Raw genomic sequence first — 21,028 nt, 5'->3', positions numbered from 1 at the left:
TATGCAACTAGCCTCTATTGCAGCAAAAAAGGAACTTACCCATCTGCATTTTGTTATCCCCCCGTCTGCTTACACCACAACCTTTCATTTAGCACCGAAACATTCGTAAGTTAGACGATTATCTTCAACAATACTTTATACAAATTATAAAAAATATTACTACTTAATCGTTACCTTTTCCGTGTCTCTTCCCATTGCTTGTTGACAGAACATCGGCTTCATCGTATACTGTAAGGCATCAGACACAATTTAGTTACGCCCAATTTCAGGCCCAACACACTATCAACATACAGATCACCTTTGAACTATGTATAGTGTTTAGTAACATAAAAATTCTAACCTAGCTCCCGTTGCGTTGGACCAAAGTCAGCTCGTTGTTTGGAAGGACCGGGCTTGGGTTCCTCCGATAAAATCACCACGCTAGGGCTACCAGAACTTTTTCGCCCTAAATTGTGTTTCGAAGTCCTACATATTTAAACATAAAACAAACTAAGGTTGCCTCTTTCCAATAATCGGTTGAAGCAAAACCTAGTTGGACATGACGGATAACAACAAACTAACCTGTTGTTTGAAGTCTGAATCTTCCGTAAACGTTTCAGCTTCAAAGACGATGACAATATTATGAACGAGTTCCTCATCGGATTCTATGCTAGGGTTTGTGGGTAGTAGCTTTTCAATGCCGTCGTATCGATTGTAAAGAAGATGAACAGGAATGGAGAAAGGATTAAAGACGACAGAGAATCATGAACAGGAAGAGAGTTTTTTTGAGTAAAATGGAAAAGAAGAGAGTTTTTTTGAATTTGGGTGAACTTCTTTGATTAGACTGCTACTGCATGGCAGTCATTGCTGTCTTCCCAATGTTTTTTGATACCCAAAATGCCCTTCGATGGTACAAGTTGGCAGTGTTTTTATTTTCTTTTTATTTTTATTAACACAATATAATCATGTCCCTTGATCATCTTAGATGTAACCTAATCAATGGTTCAGATGGGGTTTCCATAGTTTTCTCAAAAAGAAGGGGTTTACTATATAACCAAGCCCTATATATATATATATATATATATATATATATATATATATATATATATATATATATATATATATATATATTATTTTATTTTTTTTTTGAATGGCAAATTTGTATCACTGACAGACCATTAAAGTATTATCGTGCAACCAGCAGAACTACCGGATCATATCCGTGTATAGTATATTTTAATGAATAAAATATGAATTACATTTATGTCACATTTGATTTACAAGTTTTTGAAAATCCATTGTAAATAAAAATAAATTTAGTCGTCGAAACCGAGCCTTACAAATTTAAACATCCGGTCACAACGCATTGGTTTCACTCACTAAATACATGGTTGGCTGGCTGCGTTTAATTTTTTTCTTGACATTCCGTTATAAATTTTGTTGGAAACGGAGTTGAATTGGAAATAACAGTATGATAACGAATCGAATTGGTACTGGCCAGATAACATCAGTATCGGTATTTGTTTTTATGGTATTCAATCGATATAAAACACAACTTCATTTATTGGGTCACATCATATACCTATTGTGTAATAATGCCATTGTAAATAAACATTTTTTAGCCATCAAAATCGTGCCTTACAACTTGTAACATCCCGCAAGCAATGCGTGGATTTCATTCACTAGTTCCTTCAAAGTACGAATTCAACAATACTTCCACATTGTGGAAGAATTTGATCAGACGAATTGATATCTCTCGCTCCTTCACAATCTCCCATCATGAACAACCCTCCATCGTTTCATTGTTGTCATCCTCATTGTCGCTACACAAGCACCGCCAAAATCATCAATTTCTAGGGTATTTGGCCTAGCTTTTTTAACAAAGCTTATAGCTTTTTTAGCTTTTTTTACAAAATAAGCTTAATTTGGTGTTTGGTTTAGCTTTTTAAGCTTATGCTTATTAGCTTATATAAGCTAATTTTAAGAAGCTTACTTGAAGATGGTTTTTTAGCTTATTTTGAAAAAGCTTCTTTGTGTAAGGGTAAATGATATAAAAAAAGCTATAAGCTAATGCAAACACTTAAACAAGGCTTATCAAATGATAGAAAATAAGCTATAATAAGCATAAGCGAAAAAATAAAAGCTAGGCAAACACCCCCTTCGTTGTCATCATCCCTACCACCGCCATTAAAATCCAGTAAAAATTTCATCCAATAATAATCAAGTTTTCTTAGCTTTACAAAAGGCACTCAGGTTTTTATTATTATTATTATTTTGTTGGTATAAAAGAAAAAAGTAACTTTCATTTATGCTCCGATATATGAAACTGTTTTTTGTTTTTTTTTTTTTTTGTTTTTGTTTTTGGTTTTTTTTTTTTTTTTTTTTTTTTTTTTTTTTTTTTGGGTTAACAATGTTAACAAACGCTAACCTGTAAGCTATTCTTAACTAAAAAGGATAGACTGTTCATTTATCATATGAAATTTATCAATTAAAAACCGTAAATATATTGTTACTGATGGATATCCGTGGTAAATAAAATTTTTGAACCGGGTTCATATATGTATATATATTATTTGTTACACAGATTAGTTAAAACATTTTGGACAAATATGTATTTATAAATATATATATATATAGAGGAAGGTTCAAATGAAAACCACTAGTTATTGTGAAAACTCGAAAACTAATTAAAAAAACCAAAAAAACATACCAATTCTTTTTTTTTCATACCAATTTTCGTCATTTTTTATATATAAAAAAATTTAAAAAAAAAATTTGTAGTGCACATGTGTAATACTACACATGTGTACTACAATTTTTTTTTTTTTGAAAAAAAAGTTTTTTTCATATAAAAAACCTGTGATTTTTATAAAAAATTTGAAAAAATATTTTTTTGGGTGTGTTTTTAGGCTTTTTTTAGTTAGTTTTCGAGTTTTCACAATAAAAGTGGTTTTCATTTGAACCATCCCCTATATATATGTTAGTTAAAATTAGACTTTTAACTAGTGAAAACATATATATATATATATATATATAGGGGAAGGTTCAAATGAAAACCACTAGTTATTGTGAAAACTAGAAAACTAACTAAAACCCACTAAAAAGGAGGGGGGAAGACTTTTAATGAAGGAGGGGTAAAATTGAAACAAAAAATATATAACTTTTCAAACATTTCCCATTTCTCCATACGTTATCATTTTAAAACAAAAATGGCACCATAAAATCACAAATTTTCTTATCTTTCATTCAAGTATATTCGAGTATATTTTTTATGACATAAAAAAAAAGATTTATGGTGTCGTCTTGTTTTCAATACTATTATTATAGTAGTGCACATGTGCAATATAAGATGTACTACAATGTGCATTACATGCTTAAAATTAGTTTTTTGAGTCTAGTTTAGCTTTTAGGGTTAGTTATTTTGGAGGTTTAGGATTAGGATTAGGTTTTTGGGTGTGGGGGGAGGGGGGTTTAGGTTTTTGGGGGGTGGGGGTGGGGGGGTGGTTAGGCTTTTGGTGGGAGGGTGAATTTAGGTTTTTTTTTTTTTTTTGGGGGGGGGGGGGGGGGGTTTAGGTTTTCGGGGGGTGTCGGTGGGGGGTGGGTTAAGTGGTTTAGGCTTTCCGTATTAGTGCACATGTGCAGTACAACCAATTTTTTTTTTTTTTTTTGAAATTTTTTTCCATATATAAAAACTAGCGATTTTTCTAAAAAAAATTGTAAAAAAAAAAATTTTTTGTATGTTTTTTTGGTTTTTTTAGGCTTTTTTAGTTAGTTTTCGAGTTTTCACAATAAAAGTGGTTTTCATTTGAACCATCCCCTATATATATATACTAGCCATTTACCCGCGCGATGCAGCGGGAGTGGCAATTTACAATAGGATATTCGTTTAACGTTAGTTTATCAGTCGTCTCGTGATATATTGTATAGTACTTAAGTTAGTTTTCTTATTCGTGATATGTTGGCACTCATTTTTCTAGTAGGTAACCCACGCGATGTGGCGGTGGCGATAATTTACAACGCCATAGTCATTTGTGTTATTTTATTAATCCTTTTGTGATACATCGTATAGCATGTCTAGTATCTGTGTGCGTTATCTATGCTATAGCCTTACAAATCTCAATTTAAGCATGCCACACACCAAAACTAAAACAAATCATAATTTCGATAAATTTGTTCTGACTTAACCAAACCATTAGTCAGGGTGGTTCTTTTTTTTTTTTTTTGTTATATATTAGGATTGATTGATTTGATGTTCATATTTTGACATATATTGTAGTTTGATATCAAATAAAACCATATGTTATTACAACTAGGTTTATCCCCGCCCGCGCATTGCGGGGGGAATACCGTAGAAGCCAGCATAGCCACCACCAACAGGCACACTAACACCTAGAAAACATAAATAAATGGGTAAGTCGTGGCAACTTGTATACGACCTGAACACGTTTAGCTCAGGCCAAAACCCATTTATCCCAGGGTAATGCAAATTGGTTTCTTTTCGCTCTTTCCTATCCTTAGGTAAATATTTCGAAGATAGATCAGTTGTTTGATTAGGCAAATCCAGCGAAGAAACGAAAAATTGGTAACTCAAAATTGACGTTAAGATGTATGTCGATTGTGCGATAAATCCCATCGTCTGTTGATCTTGGTAAAGCTGACACCATATCCCCAAGATCAGCAAACTTTAACAATGACGCTAACAATTTTAGATGAGCATTATTAGACAACGTAGCTAACAATTTCAAATGAGCATGATTACATATACATAGCACACGCCAAAATCAACCCCAGTTCTATAAATCAATCAAACTAATAGATAATGTACCATATGTTCGGGTGGAGTAACTGTCTTTCCACCAGCACACAGGAACCTGGATTGCATAATTTCCAGCAGCAACAATAGATGTTGTTATCATCTCTGGCACTATTTTACAGAAATCCGATCTCATAATCTTCATTAGTTTCTCTCTTAATGAAGCATCTACAAAAACAAAGCGGTAGCAAGTATCAAGCGATTTACAACAACAGAATAAATTATAGTTGAAATTCGATGGCCTTAATTTGAAAAAAAGTTTGAAATCAAATAATGTGACATTGCGTCATTAAAATCAGATGTCAGTTGCAATAAGATGGTGAAAACAGTGTCAGCCTAATAACCCTGACCGATTCTGCATGTTTAAAAAGAACATACCCGTTTGACTCGTTTAATAAAGCTGAACCATTTTGCTTGTTTAATAGAAAAAATCCCCGTTTGATCCGCGCTTAGTAAAAGACATTTGTTTAGAGACACTTGATCAAGTTGGTTTCATATTAACCTACAGGTCAATACTTCTAGTGGAATTATCTCGCGCTACGCGGCGGGAATTCTAATGGTATCAGTTCGGATCATTAGGTTACGGACATTTATACATCAAAAGGCATCGACACGTGTTTTACGTCAATCGAAACTCCATAATTTAAGTGGTATAAACTATGAAGATTTTCTGATCTCATAGACCAGGTAACAAAGTTGTTTAAAAATATAAATGTAGGATCGTATTCTGACCCGAACGAGTCGTTCAGAGGCTTTCTCCTTGGTTTCAGGTGCGGAATTACAAGAAACTAAGGTAGAAACAGCAGGCAAATCACTTTAACTACTTGTTTTACTAATATCAGACGTTTACAGCTCAAATCTCGCACCGGCAAAGCTTCGGCATGATTTCTACACAATGTTCCAACTGTTCTTACTGTTTAGATCGCTCATCAGGCTATATATAGAGATTGGGAACCGCTTATTGGACAGGCCCAATAAGCGGTCCATACATGTCATAAGAGCGGTCCAACATGTGTCCGTTCGAGCGGCTCATACACTTGAGTGTCCAAATGAGCGATCCAACTATCTAGAACCTATACAATTACACAATTTCTCGTATTTCGTTCATTTTACAATCAATCCTATTCTAAGACTCTAAGACTCGAACGAAGATGTAGTCGACAGACAACTGCACCAACAGACTCCCCCTTGAATGTTGACGGAATCTTCAGTGAGAGTCTTCAACAAGACATTCTCGGATATAGTTCGGTCTTTTTCAAGAATTCTGCCTGGATCTAACTTTCTTTGGCTATAACCTTCATCAGACTCCCCCTAACACCCTGCTAGGATAGTCGTCTGGGATTTTGTTACCACCATCGAAATTATCTCCTGGCTTTCTCTGTTCAGCTTATCATCTGCACCATCTGCATACATCTCAAACATTCCATCACAAACCAGAATAATTGTGATTCAACTTAATGAATCAACTTAATCATGTGATACTGTTTTCAATTAACCACTGATTCACAAATTTGAAACATTCCAATTTCTGATTCAAATAAAAAAAAATTAATGAATCATTTTAAACATTTCAAATGTCTTAACCAACCTGTATGTTCATCAAGTTTAGCCTTTGAGATTTTGAAAATCAGCTCTTCACCATCAGTTGTCGAAAATATTTTTGGATTTTTGAAAATATGAAACATAAATGCAAAGATAGAAATTTAAATGCAAAACAAACATATTTTTGTGAGTTTGTGCAAGAGGATCATATCAGTTTTTGAGACATAACACAAGCACCGTTAAGCTTTTAATCGTTTTAAGTTCTAAACGATTCACGTAGATTGACGATATAATTGTCCTCTTAAATTTTCATACAATTTTCAATCTATTCAGGATACTATTTAGGTATTTTATGAACTTAGTTCAATTCATGTGTCCCACCTCTTGAATATACTCCCGTATCCAGAATCCCAATATTCAGTCTTACAGGTATGAACACTTCAATGATGTCTGTACATAAATTAGGGGAAAGATGCGAGAACTGAGGGATCTCAGGTCAGAACTTCCGTTCAGCAGAGAGTATCAGCTTCGACTTAGCAGTGTGTCCCCTTTAGAGGATCTTTTCAGCTACAACAGATGATTATCAATTTTATTGTCTAATCAACTGAGGGCTTTATGCTATATTTCAAGCATTTTGTGGAAAGTATTAGCCAAGGACTAGGTCAGAACTACCGTTCAGCAGAAGTCCCGGAATAATACCCCAGACATCATAGAGTATAAACACCTAGTATATCAGAATACGAGACCTTTCAAACGAGATTTCAGGGGTTACCTATATATCCAAGTAGTGTTCCCCACGAATTTCATAAGTTTGAAATTTTAGGTTTATATCCCAAATAAATCTACTAAATGTACAAAAACCTATCGTCACATCATCAGTGAGACCGTTTATCACATTTGACATTACATTTCTTTAGCGTGATGTGATAGTCCACTGATTTACAATCATTTCCTCTTTTTCACAACAAAACTCATTTTTAAATTTTTAATGTTTTTGACATTTTCAAATTTTCTATTTTTTTAAAAATTTTTCTCCCCCTAAAATCAAAATATGTTTCAATTTTGATTTTCTGGGAAAATTTGAAACAAACTGTACAAACTTGACAACCTGATGAGAATCACTTCAATTCTCCATCCACTTGGCGTAAACAATCAGAACTCCCCCTCACAACAAACTATTTTCCCATTATGATTTCAAAACACTTAAGTTTGTTTTAATCAAAATGGCTTTTCCGGAAAACTTAGTTTGTTTACCAAACAGTTTAGGTACGGGGTTACTTCATCATCTTGTTTTCTACACAAAAGTAGGAAAATCCAAGTACAAGTTAATGTCCTTGATTTACCATATGCAGTCCAGAATCCTCTGTACCACTTGTAAAACATTCACAAACACAACCAAACCTCTTTACCATTTGCATGATTGACGTTACCGAATAAAATTCAAGAAAGATGCCGATTCATGATCCACGATACCATCTTGGGATCTCCGGCAATTCCTGCAAAATCTTCAAACACAGATTTAAAAAGATGCCGATTCATGCTCCACTCTTACAAACCTGGGAGCTCCGGCAAGTCAGGTTTTTCTATTTGAAAAGTTTCACCCAAGCCTGACCAGCCTTGGGTGATTTTGAATTCTTATTCAACAATGGTGGAAAATTTTTCTCATCTATTGTTAAACTAGAATTCTCGACCTTTACCTCAACACATGGCTCCTCTGGTTTTACCATTCCAGAATCATTGCCTGAATGTGGCTTGTCTGACTTTAATGAGTCAGATTCATCGCCGACATGTGGCTCCTTTGTTTCCGAAGAAACAGATTCATCGCCAGGAAGTGAAAACTTCACTTTCTTCTTTTTCTTATCCTCTTTAGTCCTCAGATTTGCATCTGACGAATTCGGTTTTTCTTGACTTTGCATCCGAGGGAGTTGATTCATCAGAACTTATATTCTTTCCAACGGATGAACCCGAGGACAAAATCTTTTCAAGATACTCTCTTGCCTTCTTTCTCTTTTTCCTCAGTCTGTCTTTCTGCCCCTGTGAAAGTTTAACTTTCTTTTCCTGAATTGACTGTTCTGGAACTTTAGGTTTCAGAACCTTCTGCTCCTGGGGCTTGACTTTGACTGGAATCTTTGCCGATTTCTGAGAATTAGCCCTCAATCTGTCATTCGATCTTCTTGGGCAATCTCTGGCAATGTGACCTTTGATATTGCAATTATAGCACCTCCTGGTCTCATAACTCCAGTATTGGCAGTTAACAGCAATATGTCCGTGATATCCGCAGCTGTAACACATTCTGTTATCGTACCTATCACCATTTTCACACCAAATGCTCAGATCATAGCATTGTCTGGCTTGGTGATATTCCTTCCTCAAGTTTGCTGGTTTTGACGCTTTAGCACTGTAGTTCCTCCTGCACAGAATAATTTTTGAATTTTCATTTTCTACTTTTTGTAATTTTTTCCTTTGATTGGATGATCGTACTGATGAGTTTTTTCTTTCATTTTTAAATTTTTGTTTCTGTTCTACAATCTTCTTCACAGGTTTTTGCTTAGAGCATTCACCTTTTTCAGTTGATTGCAGAACAGTTTTCTGAAATTTTTCTTTCAACTTTAAAAACAATTTTTGTTTTTCTTTTTTAACATTTTCATCATCAGACTCTGTCTCAGAATCATCTGCTGAATAAAATTTCTCATTTTCCTCATCAGTTTTCTCATCACAATCTCCGACTTTGACTTTGTCAAAGTTTGTAGCCTTTTCACTTATCGGAATTGAATTGATTGGTTTTGGACAGGGAAAATTCAAACTGTCAGATTTAGTCACAAAACCTATCAATTTCTTCTCAAGTTCATCAATTTTGTTCCTCGAATTCTCAGCTTCACTTTCAAGCTGAGATATTCTCCCAAAATGAGACTTGATTGTTTTCTCATTATCATTCTTCAAATTTTCAAGAACAGATTTTTCATTCATCAAAACTTTTATCTGTTCCTGAAATTTTGATTCATTCGCTTTCAGATTCTTGTTTTCAAGCTTAATCCAGAAATCTAAATCTTCTGAAGATTTCTGTTTGTTTTCAAGCTCTTTTACCAACTCTTTGATTTTCTTTTGAGCGCTTTCACCTTCTTTTTCAAGTTCGACAATCTTCTGAAGATGGGAATTTATCATCTTTTGTTTTTCAATGTTGTTTTTACTAAACACATTTCTCCCATCTTCAAGAATTTTCACTTGCCCCTCAAATTCTTGATTTTTCAATGTCAAACTGTTAAAATCAACCAACAGTTTGTCATTTTCAGCTTTCAACTTCTCACAATTTTCTTTCAAAATAAGAATCTGATTTTCAACAACGTGCTTCTCGTCTTTCAACTTTTTGACTTCAGATGCCAAACTTGCCATGTCTTTCACGAGTTTGTCATTGTCAGTCTTAAAGTTGTCACACTTAGAGCACACTGTTTCATTCTTCACCGATTCTTCAGCTTTTGGACTTTCTTCTTCCTTTGCTGTGAATGTACCTGCACAGAACATTTTAACGAAATCAAGAGGATTTCCATTATTATCAATATAACAACCTCTCTTAAAATCGTATTTCATCACATGTTTTGCCCTGATACATTTAGTAACCCTTTTGTGCATCTCTTCAATCACATCTGAACTTAGATCTAGCACATTATACTCCAAAACCTTGATCAAATCTTTCTTTTTCTTTCTAACTTCAAGTTCATGAGCTTTAAGTTTGCTGATGAATTGATTTAGAGGTAGTTTTGAAAAATTTGAGTTCTCCCTTAAATTCTTCAAACATTCACCCCATTCAATCGGTAATGCATCTGCAAATTTATCCAATTTTTCAACATTTGACGGATATATCTCATGATCTTTCAGATAATTCAGTAAAACACTATATCGGTCTTTAAGATCATCCAACGTTTCGTCTTTCAGACACACGAAATATTTAAACCTTTTTGCCCATCCATCTTTGCTCACTTTTCTATAACCCTCATCTAGAAATCCGTGATGCCAATCATTAAATCTTTCGAAATAATAGTTCTCCTGTTCATCAAACACCATTGCCATTTTTCGCAAAAACAAACCCGACACGTGTTTACCTTCAAATGGTGGCACCTCCAGTCCACTACACTAATCAACAATTGGGCCGTTTAGGTGAGTTTGGGCGGTTCTCAAAATGTGATTGGTTAATGGGGGTGGTGGGTTAAAAATTTGGGCGGTGGCCAATGGATTAATGGGGCGGCGACTTGAATCCAATCAACAATTACTATCAATGTTCAATCAACAACTACACGTAAGTGTGCTTCACATGGGCGGTGGAAGTGGGCTTTAAAGATTGGGTAAGTGGGGCGGTGGGCTTCAAATAAAAAACAACTGACAACCACTGAGCTTCACATGGGACGATTCAGCTATACTGACTTAAAAGCGGTTCACGTTGTTCAATATAGGTAATTATGAGCGACCCAACATGTGTCATAAAAGCGGTTCAATACTTGACGTATGAGCGGTTCACACGTAATACTATAAGGTTCATATGAGCGGTTCACTGTGTTGAATAAGCGGTTCAGAAGTATTTTTTGGAGCGGTTCACACGCATTGATTACGAGCGATCCAAGAAACTTCCAAATGAGCGATCCAACCACAATATTACGAGCGATCCAGACCTGAAATGTGACGCGAATTCGGACAGAAAATCTGCAATTTCTCCAAAACGGCTTAGTGTTTCAACGTGAAACTTGGTAGGGTTTCAATTCAACGTATTTCGCACATAATGTCAAAAATTCAGACGAAACGGACCGTGAAATCACGTTCAATTTGTCGAATTTTCGTATAAACCGTAAGAAAGGAGTAGAAAGTGATGAAATTGATGAAATTCGGATCTGATTTGGCTCTGAATCGGCTGAAATCTGTACGAGAACGACGTGTTTGATCAAGCAATCGAGCTCCTAGCTCTGATACCACTTGTAGGATCGTTTCTGACCCGAACGAGTCGTTCAGAGGCTTTCTCCTTGGTTTCAGGTGCGGAATTACAAGAAACTAAGGTAGAAACAGCAGGCAAATCACTTTAACTACTTGTTTTACTAATATCAGACGTTTACAGCTCAAATCTCGCACCGGCAAAGCTTCGGCACGATTTCTACACAATGTTCCAACTGTTCTTACTGTTTAGATCGCTCATCAGGCTATATATAGAGATTGGGAACCGCTTATTGGACAGGCCCAATAAGCGGTCCATACATGTCATAAGAGCGGTCCAACATGTGTCCGTTCGAGCGGCTCATACACTTGAGTGTCCAAATGAGCGATCCAACTATCTAGAACCTATACAATTACACAATTTCTCGTATTTCGTTCATTTTACAATCAATCCTATTCTAAGACTCTAAGACTCGAACGAAGATGTAGTCGACAGACAACTGCACCAACAATAAATTTAACATGCTAAAGATTAAAGAACAATAACTTAACGACCTGATCCACAGGCAAGCGTACCATGACTGGCCTATAGTAATTTAGAATTCAAATTCACGTTCAATTAAGGCTCTAGTAGACGATTAACTGATGTGAAATCAATTAAAAAATCCTACCGAGGAGAACTAAAATCCCATCAGAATCTGCAGCAACACAAACAAAAAACATGTTATAATAAATGTAAACTACCTGATGGTTTGTTTTGCTATACAAAATTACTTTGTAGATTCTAAACTCAATAACCATTATGTTGACTAAGTATTAAATAAAGCAATTAAACATTAAAATGGCACCTTCAGTAAGCAATCTCAAACATAAAATGAAATCTTCATTAGCTAGTTATGAATCTTTAGTTATAAATCCAAATTACCGGATGGTTTGTTTTAATATACAAAAATTGCAGATGGATGATTGTGATCTCAAGTTCCAGGCCATTGTGTTCATCGGTGAGAGACATTCGTGGTTTGATCAACTTTGCATACACTTCCCACGTGAACATACACGGTTCATACCCAGAACCGGGAACTCACCAAATCAGGGAACTAAGAAGCTTACACTAAATCCTTAAACGGGTTGGTCATATCTCTAGGTGGTTAGGTTCGATGGTCCGACCGGGTTGAGACCTTGAACTGCTCTCCCTAGCCTAAAGAAAATAAGTGTTTTAACAGACCAGGGCCGTCTCCGAAAATCCCAAAAAAAATTTTGGCCCTGTTCGAGATAAAAAAATTGGGCCCTATTCGCAAATCTTATATAACATAAACTTATATTGTTATGAAATAGATAAAACAAATTAACAAAAATTTTGACAAAGGTTTGGGCCTATAATCAGTTAAGGAATTGGGTTTGTTACCAAACTTTGGGGCCTGTAAAATAATTGGGCTATATATATAAAGAAAACATAAAAATTTTGGGCCCTTTAATTATTTGGGCCCTGTTCTCAAGCTCACTCTGAACTTGCTCATAACCGGCCCTGTAACAGACAAATTACCTGGTGAACCGATTGTGACTTCTCGATTTATGGTTGATGCCTTAACTATTTAGCCTCTTCAACATGAACTCCAGATCGCCTCTTTTGATTCCAAAAAAAAAAAAAAAAAACAGAACGGTTGTAGATAAGATTAAAGAGAGAATAAGGCATTGATGGGGAAAAAAACAATTAAGGATTTTGAACAGTAATTTACCTTTGATTGGAAATGAGATTAAAGAAGGATTTATAAAAAGCATATTTAATTGACTTAGAGGCTGTTTGGCAACATCTGAACCAATAAGTGCTGAATGAATAAGAGGTCTGAATGGGTAAGAGGGTCTGAACCAGTAAGTGCTGAACCAGTAAAGTGCTGTTTGGTTGCACCTCTGAATGACCGTGTAAAATGACATTTTTACCCCTCTCAACAAAACTAAATACCAACTGTGGCAACACCAAAAATTCATCAACACAACTCTCAATACAGATTACAAAAGCATAAAATCAACAATCAACAACCTAAATAAAGAATAATAAACCCCGATTTGGAGAAAGAAAACCACATCAAAAGAAATTACAAGCTTCAATTCACTCAAACCGATGCCATTCACCTCGTACAACAACCGGTGGCTGTGGAGGTTCGATTGAGGAGGAGGGCGGCGGCTGTGGAAGGTCCAGAGTGGAGGAGGGCAGCGGCGGTGGAGCTTCGATTGAGGGGGAGGGCGGCTGCTGTGGAGGTCGGGAGTAGAGGAGGGCGGCGGCTATCGAGGTGTGGAGTGGAGGAGGCCGGCGACTATGGAGGTGTGGAGTGGAGGAGCGCCGCCTGGTGTGAAGATGGAGGATGCGGCTGTGGTGTGCAGATGGAGGGGGAGAAGAGATATGCGTGTGTTGTTAGGGCATAAGGGTCATAAGTTTCATTCAGTTTCATTCAGAGCTCACAATATGCTGAACCATTCAGAGAACCATAGTTTCATTCAGAGGTTGTAAAATGATGAACCAAACACTCCATGTCTGACCGATTCAGACATAAAGCCTCTGAATGGATCCATTAAGTGGCAACCAAACAGGCCCTTAATAACACCTGATTCCTTCAACATGATGACCATTTCTTGTACCATCACCCTCCCTGTTCAACACCATCCTCGAGTTAACCCTAAAAGGAGAACTTCATCAGCCGGAAATCAAAGCTAAGATCAGATGGATTCCGTAAACCCTAGTCCAGTACCTTCACCGTTGAACCAGGAAAGGGCTTTCTGATCCCCCGTTAAGAAATCAATAAAAGTTGAAGAGATAACACCAAATTTACCAATCGATTAATAAAAACAAATCTAAGGCTCAGAGTGAAGCTGGCTGCAAGGTGGGTTGCAGGTCTATACCTACCATCCACCACCCTTGCCGCGCCATCTTTGTGAATGATCTATATGAATGATACTTATCACAGCCTAACAACAGTCAGCTTAAACACAACCAGCCACACAAAAATTCCACCAGCAGAAACCTTATAAGAGAACGAAGGGTTTCGATGTTAGGGTTTCAGATTTGCAAGCGGCGGCGATACCGGCGGCGGTGATGGCGGTGGCGGTAGTGGAAGTGACCGACAGTGGTGATAGCTAACCACACAAATGAAACACTACATAACCACCATCATTGCCATCAGCGAGGTGTGTAACCGGGGTGAGGAGGACGGTCGTAGGCCATGGCCGGCGACTCCTCGTCTGCCAATAGTACCGCCAACGCCGCCTGATTGAGATTGAGCAAATATGAAAACGTAAAAGGACGATGGGGTTGGGTGTTTTCAGCGGTGTGTTGAAGACCGGCAGATTTCGGTCATGTGAAACCTGGAAACTTGAACTGTTCTTAAGGGGTTTCATCAATTGTTATATTGATAATTACTTTTTTTATTTATCTAAATTCAATTGAATTTGGATTTAGTTTAAATCATCATCATCATCATCATACTCGGTAAATCCCACCAATAGCAAAGCTAAGGTAGGGTCTGAGGAGGGTAAGATGTAGACAGCCTTACCTCTACCCCGTAGGAATAGAGAGGCTGCTTCCAGTGAGACCCCCGGCTCGATGGTAGTTTTGTATCAAACCTTGGACATAAGGCACATAACACTCGGCAATTAAGACAACGGCCAATTAGTGCATGTACTCCCTTGTCTTTCGGCTATCAACGCCACCACATGATGCATGATTAACCATCCTCTCTTTTAACATTATTTTCACGAAATTAGTAAAATAACGTTAAAATTAGTGCACTTTCACTTTTGCCCCCCGAGCGCCCACATATATATACATTATATGCGCATACCGCAAGCGAGGCGTCGGATTTAGTTTAAATAAGTTTGGGAATTAACATATAGTTTGAAAAGATTGTGAATTAACATATTTCGTATGTCATAAAAGCCTTTTGTTACTTGCTACATCTTTGACTTTTTTCCAAAAATCTGGAAATATACTATTGCAACACATCCAAACACTCTTAAATTAAATTACAAAACGACTTATCCTCAAAAATAAAATACATAGTAGCTCCTGGTAGATCAATGACAAAAGCATGTTCTTAAATTTCTAACTTGTATTAGGTTTCAGATTATCTACAGGTAGTGATTGCCTTTTGTGACCGGCCTTGGCTGTTAAGTTTCCAAACGAACTTTCTTTTTCATTTTTCTAGCAATTTCAAGTAGAAATCCAACATGAACAACTAAAAACACTATTTTAAAACACAAATAATCACATATAATTCAAGAGTAATAAATAAATTTAGTTGTTTTTGGATAATAACAAGACATAAACTTTACCTAGGATTCTAAAATCATTCAAATTCATGTCAAATCACTCAATTATGTGTAATAAAGATTCACAGCTTTCACGGACATGCCTTCTAAATAAATAGGAAAGAGCCTAATTAGGGTGATTAATCCTGCCTTAAATCAACAACTATTTTTCACCATTACTAACCACAAGCTTATAGTGGTGGGAGCTGATGCTTCCTATGTAAAACCATTGACCACCAGAGTCCTCATGCTTGGAACAGGTCAGACCACCGATTTTCTCATGAAAGCTAACTAACCAACACTACATTGCTGCACGGGCTTACGCCATTGCACAAAGGTGTAGTGTTCGACAACACCATCAACACCGCCAATTTGTAGTACAAATATGCAACTTCAAGGCCAATTATGCCGCCTCTCCCGACATATAACGACACTGCCATTTTGCAAAAGGATTTTGAAACCTTCAATATTTAAAAAAATCTGCCTACAACCCCATCATCGCCCCCTTATTTTAGCAAAGGCCATAGCCGGGGTCTCCGTTACCAACCGAATTGAGCACGCAAAGCCCAGTAAAAGCGCAAAACGGAAAGAAAAACGGGCCCAACAAGAAGCAGCCCGAGAGCAAAGAATACAAGAAGAACAAAGCGGTATTGTAAGCGATCGAATGGTTGAGAATGAACGATTAGAGAAAAAACTTGAACCCCTTGGTTTGGTGATTAACGAAATCAAACCAGACGGGCATTGTCTTTACATAGCTGTTGAAGACCAGTTAAAAGTCAAAGGTTTGACTTTCTACACATTTCAAGAACTTAGAAAATTGGTGGCGGATTATATGCGGCAAAACTCGTCCGATTTTCTTCCGTTTTTTTCTATCGGAAGTTACGGATGGAGATTGTGATGACCCTGTTGTGGAAAAGAGGTTTGAGAGTTACTGTAATAAAGTCGAGTCAACGGCTGCTTGGGGTGGTCAACTTGAACTCGGTGCGTTGACTCATTGCTTGAAGAAACATATCATGATATTTTCGGGATCTTTTCCTGATGTGGAGATGGGAAAAGAGTACAAATCTGGTGAGTCTTTGGGTTCGAGTATTATATTGTCGTATCATAAGCACGCGTTTGGGCTCGGTGAGCATTATAATTCTGTTGTCCCCGTTTGAAAAACGGTTGAAATGGGTCGGATAACATATCATACTTTAAGTTGATAATTTTTTTTCTTTCCCATAATTTTTTGTTTTGTAATGGCAATAGAAGTCATGCTTAATCTCTTGTATTAGAGTTTGTAGTAGAGTATTGCTGTGAAATGTTTTTGAAGTTGAACTTGTATCACTCAAATAACATAATTGCTGTCTTAAATCTTGGATGCCATGTGAAGTATGGTGCTTGATCTGAGTTTATGATATATTTGTTTCTGACATTTTTAAAGATTTGACTGGTTACTTGTGGGCATCAGAAAGCCTGCCTGTAACCGAGTCGAGTCAAGTTCGTTAAGACTCGCTGTACTTAAGAGAGCTCGAGCTTGACTTGCTTCACGCTTTATGTTCATTAGTAAATTTAGAGAATACACTGTTTATTCTATATAATTTTTTAATATTTTTTGGAAGTAATTGTGAGAGAAAATACAATGATAAAAGTATAAAAAAAATATTATTTAATTAAAAAAAAAAGGAAAGTAAAGATTTTTAGTATAATCATAAAGAGATGAAGGTCAATTGTGAATGTTGTTATCAGTCTAAACCATGAAAACAACTTGCATAATAAAAATTCTTACTTTAATTGGCAAAAACAGACTTCTGTTTTTGTTCTTACATTTAGTGGACTGCTTCTTTATTCCAATTGTGTTTCAAAGAGAACAAACACAACTTTGACCTAAGAAAGTCAAAATCTTGCTAAAGATGTTCCCGTTTATTCAGCCAAATAGATCAAACACATTTTTGATCCAGCACATACATGATTATATTCATCATTCATAGTTTCATACTGTCTTGTCATAAATTGTAAAAAATAAATAAAAATCAGTAATCCCACAAACCTTTATTTACACAAACTTGTTTAAAACCATAAACTTACTATAAAAAACATATCAACATAACCATAACCGATTACCAACTCAACATCAAAGTCGTTATCTTGAAGTATATAATTATGGCTAATTAACCTTTGGATCATACGCGCAAAGCCACAGGATCTTGCCATGAGATCTTCCTCTTCCCTGATCGATTCGTTGAACCATCGCCAACGTTCCTACAAACCGATAACATTAAATCATTCTGTTGTTCTTTTCTTTGATCGTCAAAGCTCTCTTGCACTTCTTCTTCCATCTGAAAAAAACGATATTATACCGTTAGAAAACTTTAAAAACTGTTTCATAAAGAGTTCCATGTAGGGCTGCAAACGAACCGAACCGTTAGGGAAATACATGTGTTCATGAACTGTATATGTAATGTTCATGAACACATATGGAAACAAATGAACACAAACAAGCGTTCATGAACGAAATCTTGAAGTATTTAAATACAATATAAAACTAAAAACATTAATGAACTATCGAACACAAACAAACATAAACGAACACGTTACTGAATGTTCACAAATATAAATGAAAGACCGAGGCCTCTGGTCATGTTCATTCATTTAACTTCACAAACGAACTTCCCGCTGAACGGTTCACGAACTGTTCGCTAAACGTTCGGTTCGTTTGCAGCCCTAGTTCCATTGTTCACTAAAGTTTAGCAAAACTTACTGATATCTGGTTCAAGTCGAATATAGGAGCACGTGCTTGAACCAACGGTTTCTCACCACTAACACCGTTTTCTTTCTGAACAAATTCGGTCACTGGAAATGAATTGTTCCCTATAACCCTTTGGTTTAGATCAACACCATACAAATTTACATTTCTTCCCAAGTTATTAATAATGTTTTTCTTCTTTGTATACATTTTCCCCCCTCTGGATTACGTTTGGAGTCGGGGGCAAATTCGTCAAAGTCGTAGCCTTCTTCGGGTTATTAACCTTCTCCTTCTTGCTTTTCCTGTATTGGGTTGTTTCTATATTCGGTAAAATCACTTCTTGTGAAGTTGATGTTCTCGTTTTCAATAAAAATTTGCGTCGACGCCTCAAGAACCTGGAAAAACAAAGAACAAGAACCGTAATCTTGATGAACATTTAAATTTCTCGAATTCGGAATAACGTTTGAATATGTTGTATTTAATTATCAAGATGATAATATACCTAACTTCAGCTTCTAAAGTTTGTTTCTTTTGCTTCATTGCCTCCAATTGATTTCTTGCAGCCTCTGTTTTCTGTAAATTTAGAATAATATTGAACAATAAATATGATGGTAACTTCAAGATTTTGGTACTAAAAGGGACAAAACCAGTGATTGTACAAGATCATAAAAGATTTTACATAAATACCCTTTTGAAATTGAGAGATCAAACAAGATTTTTTACAAAGAAAATTCTGCAAATTATTAGTAAACAATTTTTTTTCCATCTTTCAATCCCAGTTCAGATCATAACCCTAACCCTAAAATACACCTAGATATTCATGTCAAAAGACTCAAAACATAGATCAAAGGTCAATATTTAATTATTGAGAAAAAGCATGAATCTTTTTTATAAATCTTGAACAAAAAACAATAGATCTATTCTGATGCATACCCATATACATGATAGCATAAAGATCATCAAGAAATATCTAAGAAATCACTACATATGATCAAAACAACAAAACCCAAAAGGAAATCAAATAAAACATAACCCAAGATCAAATCTTTAAGCATAAAATGAAAAAAAGATACCTGCTGCAACTCAAGAAAACCTTCAAAAAGGCGATTCAAATTTCACTGACCTAAAACCAAAAATCAACACAAAAAATATTATTAAATAATAAAAAATACAAATGAATCAAACGATTTAGAGAAATATACAAGGTAAAGATGACTCGATTACCTGGTTGTCCGCATACGGATGAAGAAACCGGCTTCATGTTATTCGTCTAACAAAGGTTTTGTATCGGAAATCCTTCAAGATCTGAACGATTTTGTATTTAGGGTTTCTCATGCCGTCATCTCTCCTTCTCCATCGCATCTCTCTCTATTTCTCGTTCTCTCTCTGTCTCCCTCTCCTCTCTTTCCACTTGGGAATTCAAATTTTGAAAATGCAGAGAGAGGAATTTGGTGCAGATCTAGATCTGGCGAGTAGGACAGAGGAATATGGTGTAGAGAAGAACACTACAGCTTTCAAAAGTAGATGTGCGGATCATGATCCGTGTGAAGTTGATGGACGGTAGGATCATGATCCATGTGAAGTAATGGACGGTGGATCATGATATCTGTGTTTTTGTTTGAGTTAGTAAGGGTATATGTGGAAAGTGAGGTTATAAATGTGTTTGTTGTGCTTAAAAGACTTGTACATTATGCATTAAGGGTGTTTTAAGGAAATTTTTATGGACTTTAAGAAGTCCTTCCTATATGCTTTATAAAGTAGTATAGATAGATAGGGGAGGGTTATCTTGAGAACGCTAAATATTGCGAGAACCGTGAGAAAGAATGAAAAAACCAATCAAAACCGAATTTTTTTAATACAAACCTCATTATAATTAAAATACAACATCAAAAAAGAATTTACAATATCATTTAATTCATTTCTCTTCTCAAAATCACTCTTACTAGATTTTTTACGCATGTGTAAATATAACAAATTTACACATGTGTAAATTTTCTTTATTTACAAATTCATGTAAATTTAAACGTTTAAATTTAATTTCTAACATTATATTCGAACAATAATGATAAGTGTAAAAAGAAATTTTGAATTTGAATTGTTTTTGACCAAGTTCTCGTGGTTTTTTCATTCGTTCTCATGGTTTTCGCGATATTTAGCATTCTCATTTAAACCCTATCGGAACGGAAGCACAAGTAACAAATGATTAATATGAACACTTTTATACCAAGGAATACCCGCAATGGAACAAGGTCACCTACATGCAAATACGAAATATAAACACAACCATAGGGGGTTTTGTGACAGTTCTTCCTTTTCGACCATCATACAAATACGAAACCAATGAAATCTTGTGTTTCATTCTCAGGATTTGTACAATTACATATGACAAGTACATATATCAAATTTTGTATTCCGAACTCTCGAGAAGCTTTTCTCGAAGTTTTACGTAAACTATTATGCAAACGTAATCAGTTTAATGAAACGTACACCCCAGAATAGTGACATAAGCTTAACATACTTAAATAACCTTTACATAACTCAGAAATAAGTTTTGAAGGGTTTGGTCTGACAAAAACAAGTTTATTCGATCACATGGACTACTTGCGACAAACTGCAAAAGTCTGCCAATTCGTATAACAACGTACACTCCGAAACAAGATCACAAGCTAAACATACCCTAAATACCCTTAACATAGCTTAGAAATAAGTTTTGAGGGGTTTGGTATGCGAAAATACGCTTATTTGATCATAGGGAC

The 21,028-nt window shown here is 35.8% G+C and overlaps 1 long non-coding RNA gene and 1 pseudogene across 1 annotated transcript; one reads left to right on the top strand and one right to left on the bottom strand.

Moving 5' to 3' along the window:
* The first annotated feature begins 15,917 nt into the window (after positions 1-15,917).
* On the top strand, positions 15,918-16,939 carry LOC110917507 (annotated as a pseudogene).
* Positions 16,940-17,503: 564 nt separating this feature from the next.
* Positions 17,504-19,759, bottom strand: LOC110915858. Its single transcript, XR_002579311.2, has 5 exons — positions 19,497-19,759; positions 19,346-19,395; positions 18,775-18,845; positions 18,288-18,667; positions 17,504-17,865 (listed from the first exon to the last, which is right to left on the bottom strand). It is a non-coding gene; the product is annotated as an uncharacterized LOC110915858 (long non-coding RNA).
* Positions 19,760-21,028: the final 1,269 nt, after the last annotated feature.

This window comes from Helianthus annuus, chromosome 16, assembly GCF_002127325.2.
Source record: "Helianthus annuus cultivar XRQ/B chromosome 16, HanXRQr2.0-SUNRISE, whole genome shotgun sequence".
Taxonomy (NCBI): Eukaryota; Viridiplantae; Streptophyta; class Magnoliopsida; order Asterales; family Asteraceae; genus Helianthus; species Helianthus annuus.
This window is presented reverse-complemented; position numbering and strand designations above follow the sequence as displayed.